The sequence below is a fragment of the Eleutherodactylus coqui genome, chromosome 6, assembly GCF_035609145.1.
Source record: "Eleutherodactylus coqui strain aEleCoq1 chromosome 6, aEleCoq1.hap1, whole genome shotgun sequence".
Lineage (NCBI taxonomy): Eukaryota > Metazoa > Chordata > Amphibia > Anura > Eleutherodactylidae > Eleutherodactylus > Eleutherodactylus coqui.
In genome coordinates, this window is record NC_089842.1 from 28,435,008 (window position 1) to 28,451,524 (window position 16,517).

The 16,517-nt window shown below is 46.4% G+C and overlaps 1 long non-coding RNA gene across 1 annotated transcript; it reads left to right on the plus strand.

Annotated features, from left to right (window-relative positions):
- On the plus strand, positions 1 to 10,911 carry LOC136631983 (uncharacterized). Its single transcript, XR_010793124.1, has 3 exons — positions 1 to 62; positions 284 to 382; positions 10,834 to 10,911. It is a non-coding gene; the product is annotated as an uncharacterized lncRNA (long non-coding RNA).
- Positions 10,912 to 16,517: the final 5,606 nt, after the last annotated feature.

The following is a 16,517-nucleotide window of genomic DNA, read 5'->3' on the forward strand; positions in this document are numbered from 1 at the left end:
TCTTGGTATTGCAGTCATTATAATAGTATACTTGATGAGACAATCCAAGTGGTATAAAAAAGGTGAGTACAGAAATAATGGCAAACACTTTTACATAAGTGAATAGAAAAGTCCAGTCAGTTTGTCATTTTAATATACAGATCTGTGACCAGACGGGACTATACATGTCCTATACACGTTGGAGTTCATTGTATCTGGTTGAGTGTTAGTTCTGTTATCTATGTGTTGATTTCTGTAGATCTAATCTTTTATATTTTTATATAACATTACATTTTTTGTTCAGTCCTCAGAAACGTCACTTCTGTTTCTTTCCATGACCCGGTGTATGAAGAAATTGATTTCAGGCTGTTGGAGAAAAACAAAAGCGGGTCCCAGAAATCAGGTAAGTAACTTGTATTCTATCTAGAAGTATGTGCTGTAGAACTCATGTTAGTGGGTAAATCCAACACTAGATATTTATCTCTAATTACTATTTCTTAAAACGAATTATATAAAGTGAGGCTCTACTGTGTGATAAGGAGTTCTATTATAACTTTTAGCATATTGTTCAGTACTGTAAACATGATTGTTCTCCACAGATCTAGAAGTGGATATACACTTATCAGTCAAATCATTAAATCTACTTTCTTAATATAATGTACTGTGTGGCTAATTAGCTCAATACCCAACAAGCTTTGATGCAGTATGTGTTTTGACACCTTTCTATCATATACAGTCAAACCTCTAGTTTCCTTAGTAATCCGTCTGAAAGCAATCAGCCAAACTTGAAACTAATGAAACTCGAGGCAATTATTTCCATAAGAAGCAATGTAAATCCAATTAATTTGTTCCAGACATTCCAAAAAACACACAAAACCACATTTAATAGAAAATAAATATGTTTTTAATGCCAAAAACAATAATAAATGAATATAAAAGATTACTGTAAAGAATAAATGAGCATGTATCATGTTATTGAACATCTTACTGTGTTTTCTGTGCTGTTACATAGGACTGCCGGTCACATCTAATACATCATCTACCCTTAGCATTATCACTGCGTTCTCTGTGCTGTTACATAGGACTGCAGGTGACATCATTATCAGTCCTAAGTTATCACTTTGTTATCTGGGTAAGCATGGCCACTTACATTACACTACAGTACTGTTTTACTAGGGCCTACAGTGATGCTGGAGAAGGGTGTAGAGCATTTCAGCATCAGGAAGAGGAGACGCTTAGCAGGAAACCACATGGGCTGCGTCAGCAGCGAGGCCACGTGGGCCGTCGGCCACCACTGAAACTAGAAGCAACCAGTGAAACTAGAGATGAAATTCTGGCTTTCAAAAAACAATGAAACTGGAAACCGGCTAAACTAGAAGATAATAAAACTAGAGGTTTGACGGTATATAAAACATGCATCATATACCACACACTTGATAACAGAGATGAAATTGGCAACTTCACTTCTGGGAGATTCTGATAAATGCAGCATTTTAAGCTGATGCTGGTGCCACAATGTAATTATTAAAGTAGTGGTCAGGAAAGACTAGGAGTCTGGACCATTGTAGGTCGCCACTCTATGCCAAAGTGGTTAAATGCAGCTTAATTCTAAAGCTAAGGAATCAAAATGCTCCTTTCAGTTGTTTGTAGGCTAAATAGGGTAGCTGTCCGGGAACATATCCATTTGGGTGACTTTTATGTACTCCATGAATGGATTATGATTCACAGAGATACTATTGGATGCACTGAATTACATCATCTGGTCCAAAAATGGAAATGTCACATGATAACTTTGGATTATACCTGCCGCATACATGAACAAATATACATATATTACTGTACACTTGAAACACTTCTATTAAACCACCTTGCCTGATTGAGGCAGTTTATTTCCAGTGTCTTTATAGACTCCAATTACTGTTGCTGACTAGAGATGAGCGAGCACCAAACTGATCGGGTGCTCGTTGCTCGAGTCGAACTTTTCGTAATGCTCAAGAGCTCGTTTCGAGTAACGAAACCCATTAAAGTCAATGGGCGACTCAAGCATTTTTGTATGTGACCAATGCTCCGCATAGCTGATAACTTGTCAAACACCAGAAAACATCAGAAAGTTTCCCTGCGCAGCGTTCAGCTGCCCTCATGCCACACACTCAGTTCATAGCCACACTACCCTCATGTCTATTTATAAGTGCGTACTGGATGAGGAGGAACCGGAGGCACACACTGCAGAGGGTTGGCAGGGCTAGGCAGCGACCCTCTTTAAAAGTGTGGGCTGTTGAGAATTGATGATAAACTGAAATACGATCATCATTCCAATCCCGTGCCATCTCAGTCGCATAATTGTCAGGAGCCGCAAATATGGGCATAAAGAGGACTCAGGTGCCAGCACTTCTACACATCTCCACAATGCAGCAATACTCTGTGTGGGAAGCACATGAGCAGGCCCAGGGTCAGGCTAGGTCCCAGTCTCCACCTTGTGTGACCCAAGGTGCCGCGAGTTACATAGGAATATGAAATCCATGTGTCCCCACACTATTCATTCTGTGCAGGTGTCGGATAGCTCAACACCGCAATGGGAAGTCTTTGAGTTCCTTGGGCACACCTATGGAACAGTTTCACCCCGTTATGGACCTCCGTCCATATTTCTAGCCTAGTCAGTCATTGTATTTGTGCCAGACCGGTAAAACACCGCAATGGGAAGTCTTTGTGCACCCACAGCATAGGCGAGTCAAAGGAACCAAAGGAAAGTATTACACATAAATAAATCACAGCACCCAAACATGGCAGAGTTTCACCCTACCAAGGACCTTGGCTCACATTTCTACCCTAGTCAGTCAGTGTATTTGTGCCTGACCGGTAAAACACCGCAACGGGAAGTCTTTGTGCACTCACAGAATAGGCGAGCCAAAGAAACCCAAAGAAAGTATTACACATAAAGAAATCACAGCGCCCAAACATGGCAGAGTTTCATCCTGCAAAGGGCCTCGGCCCACATTTCTACCCCAGTCAGTCAGTGTATTTGTGCAAGATAGGCAAAACACCACTATGGGAAGTCTTTGTGCACCCACAGCATAGACGATCCTCTGGAACCCAAGGAAAGTATTACACATAAAGAAATCAGAGTGCCCAAACAAGGCAGTTTCACCGTGCCAAGGACCGCCATCTCGGCTCACACGCTCAGTAATCGTGGGCATAAAGCGGACTCGGATGTTAGTGCAGCTGTGAACGTCTCATTAATACAGTAACGCTCCTTTTGTTCGGCACAAACCAGTGTCTCAGATAACTGTGGTAACACGAGAGAAAATACATGTTGCCCATTGCTGATCCCCTGACCCCAATCAGGAGGAGGAGGTGGCAAAACAAGGCCAAGAAACCATGACCGAGGTAGGACCCGCAATAGTCTGTTTGCGAAGTATGTGAGCGGGCCCTGGGTCAGGATCGGTCCCAGCCTCCACCTTGTGTGACCCAAGGTGTCGTGCGTTACATAGCAATGGGAAATCCATGTGTCCACACACTATTCATTCTGTGTAAGTGTCAGTTTGCTCAACACCGCAAGGGGAAGTCTTTGAGTTCCTTGGGCTCACCTATGCTGTCAGTGCACAAAGATAGTATTACACAGAAAGAAATCAGAGTGCCCAAACATGGCAGAGTTTCACCCTGCCAAAGACCTCGGCCCACATTTCTGCCCTAGTCAGTCAGTGTATTTGTGCCAGATAGGTAAAACATCGTGATGGGAAGTCTTTGTGCACCCACAGTATAGGCAGACCCTCGTAATATTTAAGTAGCAAGAGTATAGGCAGACCCCAGTAACATTCCTGTAGCAGAAGTATAGGCGGACCCCAGTAACATTCCTGTAGCAGAAATATAGGCAGACCCCAGTAACATTTCTGTAGCAGAAGTATAGGCAGACCCCAGTAACATTTCTGTAGCAAGAGTGTAGGCGAACCCCTGTAACATTGGTGTACCAAAAGTATAGGTGGACCCCAGTAACATTTCTGTAGCAAAAGTATAGGCAGACCCCAGTAACATTTATGTAGCAAGAGTATAGGCAGACCCCAGCAACATTTCTGTAGCAAAGATATAGGCAGACCCCTGTAACATTTCTGTAGCAAGAGTATAGGCGAACCCCTGAAACATTGGTTACCATGAGTGTAGGCGAAGGTCGTAAAAATTAGTTAGATAACAGTATAGGCGAGGCCCATAAAAATTGGTGTACTAAGAGTACAAGTGCACCCCTGAAAAATTGCTCAACCGCGAGGGCAAGTGAAACCCATAAACATTTTTTAAAGATACAGCTCGCTGTTGCTTAATTTGTAACAGAGCCTGGAGGCAGCCCTGTGAAAAAAATTGGTTTCCGTTTAAGTATCAATACTTTGAAACTTTTAAAAATTGTAAGAAAATTATAAATAGAGCCTTTTGGGCCGCAGAAAAATTGGCAGTTCAGCGTGATGACATGTTGTTTTAGGAGGAGGAGTAGGAGGAGTAATAATATCCGAGAGTGATTGCCAAAGCTAATTCCCCCTTTTGTTCTGGTGATAGAGAATGTTTTTTTCTCCTGTTGCAGCAAAAAGAATCATTAGGTTCCGCTGCTTTCCGCCGGTGGAGAAGAGAAGTCTGGGGAAATTAAGCCTTTGCTCATCTTTATGAGTGTAAGCATGTCTGCACTGGCAGTTGACAGGCGGGTACGCTTATCCGTGATGATTCCCCCAGCTACACTAAACACCCTCTCTGACAAGACGCTAGCGGCAGGGAAAGCCAGAACCTCCAGGGCGTACAGCGCAAGTTCGTGTCATGTTTTCAGCTTTGACACCCAATAGTTGTATGGAACAGAGGCATCACGGAGGATGGTGGTATGATCGGCTTCATACTCCCTCACCATCTTTTTACAGTGCTCCCTCCAACTCAGCCTTGACTGGGGAGTGGTGACAGTCTTGCTGGGGAGACATAAAGCTGGCAAAGGCCTTGGAGAGTGTTCCCCTGCCTGCACTGGACATGCTGCCTGATCCCCACACCTCCCCTGTTTCTTGGCCCTCAGAACTGCGCCTTCTGCCACTAGCGCTGTCAGATGGGAACTTTTAGCATCACTTTTTCCACCAGGGCCCTGTGGTATTGCATCACTCTCCTACCCCTTTCCTCTTTGGGAATGAGAGTGGAAAGGTTCTCCTTATACCGTGGGTCAAGAAGGATGTACACCCAGTAATCCATGTTGGCCAGAATGCGTTTAACGTGAGGGTCACGGGAAAGGCAGCCTAACATGAAGTCAGCCATGTGTGCCAGAGTACCAGTACGCAACACATCGCTGTCCTCACTAGGAAGATGACTTTCAGGATCCTCCTCCTCCTCTACAGCCCATACACGCTGAATATGTGAGAGGCAAGCAGCATGGGTACCCTCTGCAGTGTGCCCAGCTGTCTCGTCCCCCTCCTCCTCCTCCTCAACCTCTAAAACGCACTGAGATATAAACCTAAGTGTGGTCTGGCTATCAAGCTGTCATCCCCCATCTCCTGTTCCAACCGCAAAGCGTCGGCCATTATGCTTTGCAGCGAACCTCTCAGCAGGCAAAGCAGCGGGATGGTAACGCTAATGATTGCAGCATCGCCGCTCACCATCTGGGTAGACTCCTCAAAGTTTCCGAGGACCTGGCAGATATCTGCCATCTATGCCCACTCCTCAGTAAAGAATTGCGGAGGCTGACTACCACTAAGCCACCCATGTTGCAGCTGGTATTCCACTAGTGCTCTACGCTGCTCATACAGCCTGGCCAACATGTGCAGCGTAGAATTCCACCATGTGGGCACGTCGCACAGCAGTCGGTGCTCTGGCAGCTGAAACCGATGTTGCAGGGTCCTCAGGGTGGCAGCGTCCGTGGTGGACTTGCGGAAATGTGCGCAGACACGGCGTACCTTGCCGAGCAGGTCAGACAAGTGGGGGTAGTTTTTCAGAAACCACTGAACCACCAGATTGAATACGTGGGCCAGGCATGGCACGTGCTTGAGGCTGCCGAGCTGCAGACCTGCCACGAGGTTACGGCCATTGTCACACACAACCATGCCTGGTTGGAGGCTCAGCTGCGAAAGCCAGAGGTCGGTCTGCTCTGCTAGACCCTGCAAGAGCTCAGGGGCCATGTGCCTCTTCTCACCTAAGCTGATTAGTATTAGCACCTCTTGCTGATGCTTGCCCACCGCTGTGCTGCCGTGCCACGCGCTACCGACTGCTGGCGACGTGCTCACACTTCTTAATTGAGAGGTAGAGGTGGCGGAGGAGGAGGAGGGGGAGGGTTTGGAGGAGGCGGCATAAAATGCCACAGATACCAGCAGCGAGGTAAGACCCGCAATTCTGGGTGTGGGTAGGACGTGAGCGGTCCCAGACTCTGACTCAGTCCCAGCCTCCACCAAATTCACCCAATGTGCAGTCCGGGAGGTATAGTGGCCCTGCCCGCCAGTACTTGTCCACGTGTCCATGGTTAAGTGGACCTTACAGCAATTTATGTTGCGGGAGATGTGCTGGTGTAGGGCTGGGATGGCACACCGGGAAAAATAGTGGCGACTGGGGACCGAGTAGCTCCATTTCCACAAGCCTGTACGGCAGCATCTCCAGGCTGATTAATTTGGCAATGTGCACGTTTAAAGCTTGTGCATGCAGGTGGGTGGCGGCATATTTGCGCTTTCGCTCCAGCGATTGTGTTAGTGATAGTTGAACGCTGTGCTGAGAGACATTGCTGGATGGAGTGGAGGATGGTGTAGGTAAGGGTGTGGGTGCAGGCCGGTAGGTGCACATGCCTGTGTCCTGGGAGGGGGATTGGATCTGTGTGGCAGGTTGGGGCACAGGAGAAGAGGCAGTGGTGTGACCCAGAGGCAGTGAATGGCCTTCGTCCCACCTTGTGGGGTGCTTGGCCACCATATGCCTATGCATGCTGGTGGTGGTGAGGCTGGTAGTGGTGGATCCCCGGCTGATCTTGGTGCGACACAGGTTGCACACCACTGTTCATCGGTAATCTGCTCACTCACGAAAAAACATCTACACCTTTAAGCACCTAGCCCTCTGCACAGAGGCTTGTCGCGAGGGGGTGCTTTGGGAAACAGTTGGGGGATGCTTCGCTCTGGCCCTGCCTCTCCCCCTGGCCACTCCACTGCCTCTTCCAACCTGTCCTGCTGCTGCACTTGCCTCCGCCTCTGAAGTCCTGTCCTCAGTAGGCTTAGCAAACCAGGTGGGGTTAGTCACCTCATTGTCCAGCTGCTCTTCCTCCGAATTCTCTGTGCGCTCCTCCCTCGGATTTACTGTCCTTACTACTACCTCACTGACAGACAACTGTGTCTCATCATCCTCATCCACAAAAAGCTCTTGAGACAGTTGCCGGAAGTCCCCAGCCTCATCACCCGGACTCCGGGAACTTTCTAAAGGCTGGGCATCGGTCACGACAAACTCCTCAGGTGAGAGAGGAACCATTTTTTCCCACTCATGGCAGGGACCCAAGAACAGTTCCTGGGAGTCTGCCTGCTCATCAGAATATGTCATTTTCATGGAGTGAGGAGGCTGGGAGGAAGGAGGAGCAGCATCCAGAGGATTCAGAGTTGCAGTCCCTAGGCCGGGAGTAGTGGACTGCGTAGAAGACTGGGTGGTCGATACATTGCTGGATGGATTTTCTGCCATCCTCGACAGGACCTGCTCACACTGGTCTGTTTGCAATAAAGGTCTACCATGCGGACCCATAAATTGTGATATGAAGCTGGGGACCCCAGAAACTTGCCTCTCTCCTAATCCCGCAGTAGCCGGCTGTGATTCACCACAACCAGGAACTCGGCATGTGCCCACACTCTCACTCGGACATCCACGTCCTCGACCCTTACCCCTACTCTTCATCATGGCGGATTAAGAATAGAGCAGAGACCAAATAAATTACCCCACTGTACAGCACTGAAAACTGTGGCTTAATTCACCGCACACAAAGACTTGTAGATAGCGGAGGCTCTATGCTGTGACTTGAAAAAATAAACCTGCTCTCTAGCGCTGGTACCTAGGGGTAATTTACTGCTCGCAGAGACTTGTAGACAATAGAGGCTGTGTGGAGTGGGAGAAGACTCTAAAGCCAGTGGATAGTGCTGGTAACTGCGGCTTTCTCAACCCCACCAAGGAAACGGTATTGTGAGACGCTCTGCACAGCAGCAGAGCTTAAATGCTTTGCAGTGGCCCAGGAAATATTACAGTACTGTTTAGCACTGAGACCTCTGTCTAATGCACTGCAGACACAGAATGGTATAAATGAAGTCGCTTGCAGTAGGCTAGGAGATGTTAGAGAGCAGTTTGATGGTGAGAGCTGGTTGTACGGCACTGCAGCCTGAGAACGCTATTACTGACAGGCTGGGAACTGGCCTAGATGCGTACTACAAAAATAGATGCACTACTACTCTCAGCAAGCCACAGCTATAATGCACACGGTCAGGTGTAGCCCTAAGAAGGAGCTTTGGGTTTCTTGCACAGAGGATCAGGACTGTATAGTGTATAACTCTCCCTATAAAAGTGGCTGTGCCCCAACACTCTGTGTCTAATGCACTGCAGACACAGAACAGTATAAATGAAGTCACCTGCAGTAGGCTAGGAGATGTTAGAGAGCAGTTTCACGGTGAGAGCTGGTTGTACAGCACTGCAGCCTGAGAACGCTATTACTGAAAGGCTGGGAACAGGCCTAGATGCGTAATTCAAAAATTGATGCACTACTATTCCCAGCAAGCCACAACTATAATGCACACGGTCAGGTGTAGCCCTAAGAAGGAGCTTTGGGGTTCTTGAAGTCAGGATCCTACTCTAACTCTTTCCCTATATCAGCAGCAGCACTTTCCCTAACCTCTGCCAGCATGCGTCTGAGGCGAGCCGCGGGCGGGACCAGTTTAAGTACTCGGCGGTCACCTGATCGGCCCAGCCACTCACTACTGTGAGGTGGGATAGGGCTGGCACGTCACAGCAGGAAGTGGTAATGCCTTCCCCGCATGTCTATTGGCTAGAAAATGGTGCTAAACATGCAGGGAAGGAAATGCAATTGACTGGAGTACCGCTTGGTGTTTGTCTCGAGTAACGAGCATCTCGAGTACCCTAATGCACGAACAAGCATTAAGCTCAGATGAGTGTTCTCGCTCACCTCTATTGCTGACACTTCATCAGATAGAAATGCATTGGGTCTAGAATCCTTAAGGCTAGGTTTACACAGGGCGGATTTGCCGCGGTTTAGCCGCGTGGAATTTCGCTGCGGCAAATCCACCCGCGGCCGCTAATCTCAGGATTAGCCAGCCATGTGGACGAGATTTCTCAGAAATCTCGTCCACACGGGACGGCCAATCCGCTGCTGTAAGTCAGGCTGGAACCGCGGCTGCGGTTTCAGAATATGCAGCATGTCTGTTTATCTTTTCTTTCCTCGACCCTTACCCCTATCTTTTCTTTCTCTCTATGGGAGCTCCGGCCACAACGGAAAAGCGAGCGGCCGGGCCGCTTCAAAGCCGCCGCTGGTTTTTCCGCGGCGGTTCTCCCAGCGGAAATCTCGTGGTTTTTGCTGCGGCCAAACCGCGGGATTTCCGGCTGGAATGCGCCCCGTGTGAACCCAGCCTAAGAGTTTTTGAGTCCAATTATGTCATCCTGGGAATATTTCACCAGCAGCCCCTAATCAAGAGGTCTAGTATATTCTAACCTTGTACCTTATCTCCAGCTAATGTTTATACTGCTGGGATAGAGGTGGAAAGTTTGCATTTTTGTTTGCCTGTCCCTATTTGGGATACACTATTGAGTCAGGGATGATTCTCTTTCCAGTATATTTTGATATCGATATTTTAATATATACAAATAGTTAGTTTTTAATTGCTGCCATTATTCAGTGAATTGCAGATATGGTAGTTGGAGGCATTTTTCAGCCTCAGTACAGGCAGAGAAAGATTTCTTTAGAGATTTTGGCAATACTATCAAGCACATCAACTTTGAGCACTGTTCACTTGTTGTCTAATATATCTTTACCATGGTAGGTGCCTTTCTAGCAAGATAACATTATTCACTTTACCTCCGAGTGCTTTTAATTGGCTCCTTTGTTTAAGTGGTTAGTAATCTAGGCAATAACTTTCCGTTTTTCCTTAGATTGATTTCCCACTTAACTATTGATGACCTATCCTCAGGATAGGTTCTTAATAGTTGAATGGCATGGTCCACTGCTTGAAATTCCCTGCAGTCAGCTGTTTGCTGGGCTGCTGTCAGTATATTTCAAGCTGTAAACTAACAGCTCTGAACAGTTGACAGTGGTTTGGGTTGATATTACAAGCACTGTTTGCAATGGGTATAAAAATACCAACCCAGGTCTCTGCAATGCCTCCCCAAATCGTCAGCAATGTACATGCCACAAAAAAAAAGCAAAGCTTATTTTAGGATATGCTCTTGATTTTTAAACTTATAATGCAAATGGTTACAATTTGGCAAACACACAGCAACATTTATGCAACCATTACAGATTTTGCTATAGATTTGTAGTAGAAATTTTCTGTCACATGTGAACTTAACCCTTTCCAATCCACTGTCTGATGTCTTCCTACATTATCTTTGAAGCTTGTACAGCTCAAATGTGAGAAGACGTCCGACAGGGTATTCTTACCATCTATTGCCAGCCACTCCGCTGTCAGAGCCTCTCTGGTGCACACACACTGGCTTTAGCCAGCAGATGGCACGTTAAATAACACCAAAAACAGAAAGCCTTTTAGGAAACCCTGAACCCAAAATTGGATTGGAAAGGGTTAACATAAAACATAATTAATCTATAAAAGACACTTCAAGTAAGATCTTCCAGTCTGAGGTGTTATTTATGTTGTGCTTGTACATTGTCTGTAGTTGATGACCTCAGTGACCTTGAAGAGAAATTGGAATACTACACATCTGATGAGAGAAGGGATGAGATACTTAACCAAGGTAATAGAAATCACATTATGTCTTATAGGTAAAGGTTCTTAGTGGAGAACTGTGTGTTTTATACTATTCCCTCCTTAACAAGGACCTGTCACCTCTCCTGATATGTCTGTTATAGTAAGTACTTGTATTCCTACGAGAAAACAATTTTGGGGTATCTTTTCTAGAACACTACATTGTGACATTCCTATTATATTCCAAATTGAAATTTATAAATAAATTGATAACGGGGGGTTACCAGTTGGGGGCATCCCTATGTACTTTTTCACTGACCAGTCAGAGTTGACATTATCAGACTACACATAGGCTCCCCTTTTGAAATTGCTATTTCAGGAGTGGTGACAGGACTTCACTAGCAGATTTCCAATATTAACTTGTATTTGTAGTTCTCTAATTGGAACCATCCTGAAGCTAATTAGACATGATCAAAATTAGATATGAGCAAACTTATCAAAGGTTTGGTTTGATCGATTTGTCAAAAAGTTCTGCCTAGTCTAAACCGTTTATAAAAAACCCTATAACTAGTATTGAACACTTTTTAAGGACCCACTGAAGCTAATGGTGGTGGTTCTTCAATGGACGTAGTTCAGTGGTTGGCACTGCTGCCTTGCAATTCTGGGGTCCAAGGTTCAAATCTCACAAGTATAACATCTGAAGTAGAAGCTTTGAAAAACCACATGCTGTGGTTGACCTTGGTCTGATTTGAACCCAGCACTGCAAGATAGCAGTGCAAACCACTAAACCACCAGACTTCTTTCAACCGTGCTGTCTGGAGGAGGAGGATAACAACAAGTAGAAACACAAAGGGAACATATAAAGTGCATGCAGAGGTTGTTCTTGGTCAGATTTAAACCTAAGACTCCAGAACTGCAAGGCAATAGCACTAACTTAATAATAATAATCTTTATTTGTATAGCGCCAACATATTCCGCAGCGTGTACATAGACAGGGGAATACAGAAAGACAAAAGTACAAAAGGTACAGAACCACAGTATATAGTAATCAGTTGATGGAAACAATAGGGGTGAGGGTCCTGCTCCAACGAGCTTCCACGGTATGGCAGGGTGGAGATGTGCATGGTATGGCGAGGTGGCGAGTGAGGGATGCTATACACATAGACAATGGTCAGACATTTAGCCGTGTGATGACAGAATCGGTATGACTGAAAGGGCAGTCAGTAGGTCAGGGAGCATGTTATCAGGCGGGGTTTGTTTAGGGAATGTGGTATGCCTCCCCGAAGACGTACGTTTTTAGAGCACGCTTGAAGTTCTGTGAGTCCTGAATTGCCTGGGTAGCCTTTGGTAATGTGTTCAAGAGGACCGATGCTGCTCTGGAGAAGTCTTGGAGGCGGGAATGAGAATTTCGAATTAGAGGGGCACGCAGTCTAGTTTCGTTAGCAGGGCGGAGAGCTCGGGCTGGGTGATGGAGTGAGATGAGGGAGACAATATAGGGGAGCGCTGCGCTGTGGAGGGCTTTGTGGATGAAGGTAGCGAGTTTAAATTGAATTCTGTATTTAACAGACAGCCAGTGCAGTGACTGGCACAGGGCAGAGGCGTCCGAGTAGCGGCTCGAGAGAAAAATGAGCCTGGCTGCTGCATTCAGGATGGATTGGAGAGGGTAGAGTCTGGTGCAGGGGAGGCCTATCAGCAACAAGTTGCAATAATCGCGCTGAGAGTGGATGAGGGCAACAATAAGTGTTTTTAGTGTGTCTGCGGTGAGAAAAGAGCAGATTCTTGCAATAACTTCTGACCAAACACATTTCTTCTCTTCCATATTCCTTCTTTGGAGGAAAAGGGGGAGGGGAAAAACAAGAAACAAAAAAAGAACATTCAAGCTCCATGCAAATGTTGTCTTTGGTCAAATTTAAATCTAGGACACCAGTACTGCAAGGCAACAGTATTAACTAGTCAGCCATCATATCACTTCTTTCTTCCTCCTTCTCCTTCCATTTGCAGAAGGATCTCTTTCTCCTTTTTTCTCATTCTTCTCCTTATTCTATTCATCCACTGAAGTAACAAATCAGACCAACCTCGTATGGAATTTGTATTCTCCGAGTGTTTCTTCTTGTTCACATCTTCTGGAGAGGAAAGGTGGAAGAAGTAGTATGAATAGTTTGCACTATTGCCTTGAAGTGCTGGAGTCATAGGTTCAAATCACACAAAGGATAACATCTGCAGGGAGCTGTTCAAATTCCATGCAGATGTTGTCCTTCGTCAGATTTGAACCTAGGACCCCCGTACTGCAAAGCAGCAGTGCTAAACAATACGCTACAACTATTGAAAAACAACCACTACCAGGCTCTTAGAAACTGCTAAGGAGTTCTACAGCAAAGCTCAACCTTAATTTGGATTCTACAGGTTCGGTTTGCTCATGCCCTACTTAAAATGTTTTGCATTTCAATTGGAATATTTAATGCTCCATTCTGCTGTTCAGCTAAATAATTTCAAGAATCAGAAATGAAGATCCTTCGGTGCACAACCAACCACGAGACACTTGGCAATTAACAAACAATAGCAAAATGCTTCATAAAAAAGAAGCTTCTTTATTTTATTAATTTAAAATGACATATTAAGAAGTGCCATACAAGGCTATGTCCACGCTAAGATACGTTTCAGAAGAAACTGCCTCCCTGATCACAACAGCTTCCTAAAAATTATAATACATGGACCAATAAACTGTTATGTCTTAATTACGACTGGGCAAATTAACAATTCTACAATGAAATGTAATACATATGGCATAAATATGGATTAGCATAATTAATAAATCTAGAGTTAATAATTCCTTTAGTGTAACCAATAGCTGACGTGTACCTATCTTTAGTGTCCGATATGCTTCCCTATTAAGGACACTGTTATGTCCGCTGGGTGCACCACGCCTCAGCACAGACGCAGGGTGGTGTCTTAATAAAACCACAATCACACTCATAGTATTTCCAAGTACCAATTGCACCACTCCAGGCAAAGATGTAAGCACACCTGTCCCTTATTAATCAAGGAACGAGGGGCACCCCTGCCTAAAAGTAGGATGATCGTCCCGATAAGGACAGCCCCTCTGTCTTCATCCCAGACCTGGCTATCCCTGATAAGGAACTTGGAGAGATGCACAAAACACAGGATACAACATTGTTCACACACACAGAACATAACTGGTCAGACAGCACATGTCTCGCAACCTGCACAGACATACAAAACAAGTCGCTGTTCACACCTACACGCAAGGTAATGCATACTACCAAGAACAGGAACCCCACCCAGAGCTTGCATGCATACAGATAGCAAACCATAGCTAGTACAAGTGTCCTCACACCAAGGGGAAAGAAAGTTATCCACCATGCTGACATAAAGGGAACCATGTCAGGAGTCACCCATCTGACTATACATGACATCAGATGTCCGGAGGCCACACCTGTCAAAGTGGAAGGGAGAAGGGTTCGCATAAGATGCAGACAGGGACTACAGGTGTCCAGTATGTCGTTGGGAAAGTAAAGAGAGACACTACAAACCAGCATGCATAACACCCAGCTCTGAGTGGGATAATCACTGAGTGAGTAAAAACAGAAAAATTAGCAGTAGAGATGAGCGAGCACCAAGATGCTCGGGTGCTCGTTGCTCGAGTCGAACTTTCCGCGATGCTCGAGAGTTCATTTCGAGTAACGAACCCCATTGAAGTCAATGGGTGACTCGAGCATTTTTGTATATGACCCATGCTCCGCTAAGGTTTTCATTTGTGAAAATCTGGAAAACCCAAGAAAGTGATGGAAACGACACAGATACGGATAGGGCAGGCGAGGGGCAACATGCTGGGCTGCATCTCACGCTCCCAGGTCCCACTATTAAGCCACAATAGCGGCAAGAGTGCCCCCCCCCCCCCCCCCTCCTAACATTTTTTACTTTGGACAAACCCTCATTAGCAAGGCACACCTTAGCTAAGCATCACACTACCTCCAACTAAGCACAATCACTGCCTGCCGAACACACCGCTGCCTCTTCTCCTAGGTTACATGCTGCCCAACCCCCCGACACGACCCTGCGTCCGCAGCGCACGCAAAAGTGTCCCTGCGCAGCCTTCAGCTGCCCTCATGGCACACGCTGGCTGCATAGCCACACCACCCTCATGTCTATTTATAAGTGTGTCTGCGATCAGGAGGAACCGGAGGCACACACTGCAAAGGGTTGGCAGGGCCAGGCAGCGACCCTCTTTAAAAGGGGCAGAGCGATAGCCCACAATGCTGTACAGAAGCAATGAGAGATCCAATCCTGTGCCACCTCCATCAGGAGCTGCAAACGTGCGCATAGCAATGGGGAATCCATGTGCCCACACAGTATTCATTCTGTCAAGGTGTCGCATAGCTCAATCGACACCGCAAGGGGAAAGCCATCTGCACTCTGCCCCCTACCCAAGTCAGTCAGTGTCTTTGTGCCAGACAGGTCAAACACCGCGATGGTAACTAAGTGGGCACCAACAGCATAGGTGGGTAGTAGGCAACCCAAGACATGAACAATTAATACATCTGAGCGGCCAAACATGGCAGACTTGCACCGCACCCACGACATAGGCCTCAGCCCACAGCTTCAGCAATCCTAGGCAGGAAGCGGACTTTCATTGCACCCAGAACAAACCCTCAGCAATTGTGGGCCTAGAGCAGACTCCCATGCTAGCGTAGCTGTGCACGTCTCATTAGCGCTGTATTGCTCCTGTAGTTTGTCCCAATTCAGTGCCCCGGATAGTAGAGCTAACGTCAGATGAAATACAGGTGGGCTTCGGCCCACACTGCATGCCCCAGCCAGACTGGGTTTTTTTTATAAATAGTCACAGGCAGGTACCACTCCGCAATGGGAATTCTGTGTGCACCCACAGCATGGGTGGGTCCCAGGAAGCCACCGGCGGTACATAAATAAATCCCATTGCAGTGCCCCGGACAGCAGAGCTAACGTCAGATTAAATACAGGTGGCCTTCGGCCCACACTACATGCCCCAGTAAGACTGGGGTTTTTTATAAATAGACACAGACAGGTACAAGTTTTTCCTCCACAGCATTATCTGGCTGCCGGCATATTTGTAGTGCTTATGGTGGTTGCGCGTGTCCCACTGCGATTTTTCTGATGGCGATTGTGCCTGCGTTGTGGCGATACTGCCTATGGCGACCGTGTCTGCTTTGAAGAGTAAGGGGTATTGGATTTTTGGCTTTTTCTGTGAATTATTCATAACATTGCAGTGCCCCGAATAGCTAAGGTAACGTGAGATAAAATGCAGGTAGGCTTCGGCCCACACTGCATGCCCTAGTCAGTCTGGGTTATTTTTTTGGGGCCATGTACATGGAACACCGCGATGGGAACACTTAGTGCACCCATAGTATGCGCAGACCCCTGTAATACTCCTGTAGCAAAGGTATAAGCTGACCCCACTAACAGTTATGTTGCTGAAGTCTAGGGAGACCCTATTAACACTTCTGTAGTAACCGTATAGACGGACCCCAGTAACATTTCAGTAGCTGCAGTATAGGCAGAGCCCAGTATCAGTTGCATTTCAGTAGTAACATTATCGACAGACCCCTGTAACATTTCCGTAACAGCAGTATAGGCAGAGCCCAGTATTAGTGGGATCTC